Source organism: Crotalus tigris, unplaced genomic scaffold (assembly GCF_016545835.1).
Source record: "Crotalus tigris isolate CLP2741 ecotype Arizona unplaced genomic scaffold, ASM1654583v1 scf7180000021139.4645, whole genome shotgun sequence".
NCBI classification, from domain to species: Eukaryota; Metazoa; Chordata; class Lepidosauria; order Squamata; family Viperidae; genus Crotalus; species Crotalus tigris.
The window spans coordinates 1-4645 of NW_024098366.1; the positions used below are offsets into that span (position 1 = coordinate 1).

Below are 4645 nucleotides of genomic sequence, written 5' to 3' on the forward strand. Positions count from 1 at the left end.
TTCTACATCTGTCTCACTGTCTTCTATATCTCTCACTATATCTCACTATCTTCTACATCTATCTATCTATATATCTTCTACATCTGTCTCACTGTCTTCTATATCTCTCACTATATCTCACTATCTTCTACATCTATCTATCTATATATCTTCTACATCTGTCTCACTGTTTTCTATATCTCTCACTATATCTCACTATCTTCTACATCTATCTATCTATATATCTTCTACATCTGTCTCACTGTCTTCTATATCTCTCACTATATCTCACTATCTTCTACATCTATCTATCTATATATCTTCTACATCTGTCTCACTGTTTTCTATATCTCTCACTATATCTCACTATCTTCTACATCTATCTATCTATATATCTTCTACATCTGTCTCACTGTCTTCTATATCTCTCACTATATCTCACTATCTTCTACATCTATCTATATATCTTCTACATCTGTCTCACTGTCTTCTATATCTCTCACTATATCTCACTATCTTCTACATCTATCTATCTATATATCTTCTACATCTGTCCACTATCGTCTACATCTCTCACTATATCTATCTCACTATCTTCTACATCTATCTATCTATATATCTTCTACATCTGTCTCACTGTCTTCTATATCTCTCACTATCTCTCACTATCTTCTACATCTATCTATATATCTTCTACATCTGTCTCACTGTCTTCTATATCTCTCACTATATCTCACTATCTTATACATCTATCTATCTATATATCTTCTACATCTGTCTCACTGTCTTCTATATCTCTCACTATATCTCACTATCTTCTACATCTATCTATATATCTTCTACATCTGTCTCACTGTCTTCTATATCTCTCACTATATCTCACTATCTTCTACATCTATCTATCTATATATCTTCTACATCTGTCTCACTGTCTTCTATATCTCTCACTATATCTCACTATCTTCTACATCTATCTATCTATATATCTTCTACATCTGTCTATCTATCTTCTACATCTGTCTCACTGTCTTCTATATCTCTCACTATATCTCACTATCTTCTACATCTATCTATCTATATATCTTCTACATCTGTCTCACTGTCTTCTATATCTCTCACTATATCTCACTATCTTCTACATCTATCTATATTTCTACATCTATCTCTCACTATCTCACTATTTTCTACATATATCTATCTATCTATCCACTATCTTCTATATCTATCATTATCTTTTATATCTATCTCTCACTATATGTCACTATCTTCTACATCTATCTATCTTATCCTATCTATCTTCTATATCTACCTATCTACCTATCTAATTAATCATCTATATAATCTCTTATCTATATCTAATCTCTTATCTCTAATTACCTATCTAATCTGTTATCTATACTTAATCTCGTATCTATATCCTTATTTATTAATATTTATTGGCCACCTATTTTACCACAATGTGACCCTGGGGCAGCTCCTACTCCTAAAGAAATCTGTTTATCCACATACGTTAAAACATAAATAAGTTTAAACCAACCACTAAAGTCTAATCACTCTGAGGGAGGTGGGAGCTGTTGTTAACTCGATTTCCAAGGCAGGGTGGCGTCAAAAATCTCGGATGGGAGCGTGCTTGAAATAGAAATGCACATAGTCCTCGACATACGGCCACAATTGAGCCCAATATAACTCGCTAAGCAAGACAGAGGTGTCAAGTGAATTTTGCCCCGTTTTATGACTGACCTTGCAACGGGACACTCTACAACGGTCGTAACTATGAAGCAGTTGCCAAGTGTCTGAATTCCGATCACATGATCATGGGGATGCTGCAGTGGCAAATGTGAAAAAAAAGTCATCAGTTGCTTTTTTCAGTGTCATTGAACTGTTGTAAATCGAGGATTACCTGTAAACATGGCAAATTAAAACTATCAAAAAAAACCTCCCCCAAAGCTTTGTGGAAGGTTTCTGGCCAGGAAAACGAAATGCTGAATTTCCCTGAAAAGCGCTAACTTCTTTTTTGTTTCTTTCCTCCCCACCCTCCTTTGCTTCCAGATTGTCCCCATCGATCAAGAGCGGAATAATCATCACAACCCAGAAACCCTCGACGCAAGAGTGCGACACGCTATCTGTAGGTTGCCGTGCCCACCGTGTCTCCCGTGAAGTCCCTTTTGATACGTGAAATAACAGCACTAACCTTTTTAATTTTTTTTAAACGGGTTTGCTACCTTTCAAGGTCAGATGGAGTTGTTTACAGTGGTTGGATGGTGTCTGGGAAGCTTTGTGACAGCCAAATGACCAAGGAGAAATCTTCATTTGTTGTGTGTGTTGAGTAGGGGAATAAATGATGGTAGATCTCTATAGGATGGGTGTGCCCTTGAAATAGAGGAAACCCCACAAGTTAAATCTGTCAGAGTCATTTTTGTTTAACCTAGAGTCATGTTAGTGCATGTTAGGAAGTATATGGGGTTCCAGAAATTGAGAATGAGCTGATGATCAGCAAGGTTTTGAATTTCCACTGTGCGCGTCCTTGTAATATGCCAGTAAAAGGGAGAGTGGTTTGCTTCTGATACACCTCTTAAGTCATAATTTAGCCCGGTGAGAAGGCCTTCCCTTTATTTGGAGGAACTTGGAAGCTTCCCCCCCCAAAAACAAAACCCCGACATTGATTTTAAACTGTTTTATTTGAACGGGTTCAAGCAATAAGCATCAGCTGACGGAGCGGATTCAGATACAACTAAGCCTTGCCTAATGACAGTGGGAAGCAAATGTTTTCCAATTTCTCCTGGGAAGGCCCCAAGTCTCTTAAAGGCTCCTCCTGCTTGCGCTCACGAGTTGCTCGATGACATCAGGAGACTATGCTCTGAAGAGACAAGTGGCCGGTTAAATTTGTGGAACGTGGACGGTTTGCTCTGCGGCAGGTTAAATTTGTGGAACGTGGACGGTTTGTTCCATCGGTCTAAGGAAACGGCTCCTAAGGCTGAGAGGGCGCGAATATTTCTTTTTTGACAGAGGCCGGCGGGCCGTTTTTTTTCCTCCCCCCCCCCTTGTTATTTCCAGTCTACTTATTCACAGGTTGCTTTTTCCATTCTCTTGAATGTCTTTTCCTGTCTGTCCGAGAAGAAGCATGAAGAGCCGCTCCACAACTCCCCCCTTGCACGTCCACGTGGATGAAAATACCCCTGTCCATGTCCATATTAAAAAGGGTCAGAAAACGCCACCGTCGGCAAAAACCCAGGTATGAGGGGGGCAGCCCGAGCTCCGCTCCCCGCAAGGCCAACGAAAGCTCAGTTGTCTGCTTTGGCTGCTCCTAGATATCTGTGCCAGCTTAACTTGCTCTGTTGCTGCTGCTGCTGCTGCTAGAAGCTTCCTCTCTCTGTGCTGCAGACCTGGACGTTGTCTGTCACCGTCTCACATTGGGGCTCGTATTTCTGATCCCGCTTGTCGTTGCGCCCCAGTTTTCTCCCGTCAAAACGGTCTTAGGAGATGTTGCTCAAAACCAGCTCTTGTTCCTCAGGGGGACAGACCTTGTCTTGTTCTCCTCCGTAAATCGTAAAAATGCAGGGGAGGCTTGTCAGTGAGCTGACACAGGACAAGAAACAGTTGCATGTCTTAGGATTGTGCGCATTTCCTTTCGATAAGCTAGCTCCCTGGCTCCGATTCTGCCGATAAACAAAGGTTCCTGGAGGCCGGGAAGGATAAAATTCTTTTTCAAAGGCAAAAGTTCCAACGGGTGAAGAGGTCCAAAATTCAAGGTGTTAGGGAGGAGCTATTTCAAATCTCCGGGGCTTTAGCGTGCTTCCCGGCCTCAACTGTCTCCTTGGGTTGGTGTAGCCTAAGGCAGGATTTGTGTGGCTGTGCTTAACTGAATTGTCTGCGCTGAGGCCCGTTGCAAACAAGGCTGGGGGCCTTCCCCTTTTGTTTTCGCTTCTGTCGGAAGAGGCCCCGGGCTGTGGTTCTCGGGCCCAGCTGCCCTGCTCCAAATTGTCTCCCTCTAATCTTTCCAGGGTAACTAAGGGCCTGCTCTGCATCACAAGAGGCTAAGCAACCTGGGTGATGTCACAATGACCTTGCTAAGCCAGCCCCGTGCACCTGCCAGTCTGTCCCCATACTCTCCTAGCTATGCGGTACCTATATTTCTTTTTCCTGAGCGTGGTTACTGAGACTGATCTGTGATGTAGAATGTGACGCTTTTTTCTGTGGTACAGTTCTCGCCGTGCCTGCGGGCAGGGGGCAGCAGGGGGTGGGTGGGTGGTGGGGAAGCCTCCGTTTGCTTGGCAGGAGTCTCTTGCCCCCCCAGTAACGCGACCCCCGGGCCTGGGAGGGGGGGAATGGGGTCCCTAAGAAAAGAAAGTACTAAGGCCGCGCATCTCACTAAAATTTCCAAACTCCCCCGCCTGCATCCTCCCCCTTCCCACTCCCCCCTCCGTCCTCACTGTTCCTCTTCTCTTTTGTTCCTCCTTTCCTCTTTTTTTTTTTTTTTTTTTTCCCTTTTCCTTCCCCCACAGCAGAGGCACAAGCAGAAAATGAAAGGGGATACCGTGAATGTGCGCCGCAGTGTCCGAGTAAAAACTAAAGTCCCCTGGATGCCCCCAGGCAAAACATCTTGCAGAGAATCATCGTACAAGTGGGAGGTAGGCGACCCCCGCCCCCTGCAGCCGGGCTGGCTCTC

At 43.4% G+C, this 4645-nt stretch overlaps 1 long non-coding RNA gene across 1 annotated transcript; it reads left to right on the forward strand.

The window, feature by feature from the left end:
• Window positions 1-1994: 1994 nt before the first annotated feature.
• LOC120320052 lies at window positions 1995-4625 on the forward strand. Its single transcript, XR_005559878.1, has 3 exons — window positions 1995-2104; window positions 3097-3211; window positions 4482-4625. It is a non-coding gene; the product is annotated as an uncharacterized LOC120320052 (long non-coding RNA).
• Window positions 4626-4645: the final 20 nt, after the last annotated feature.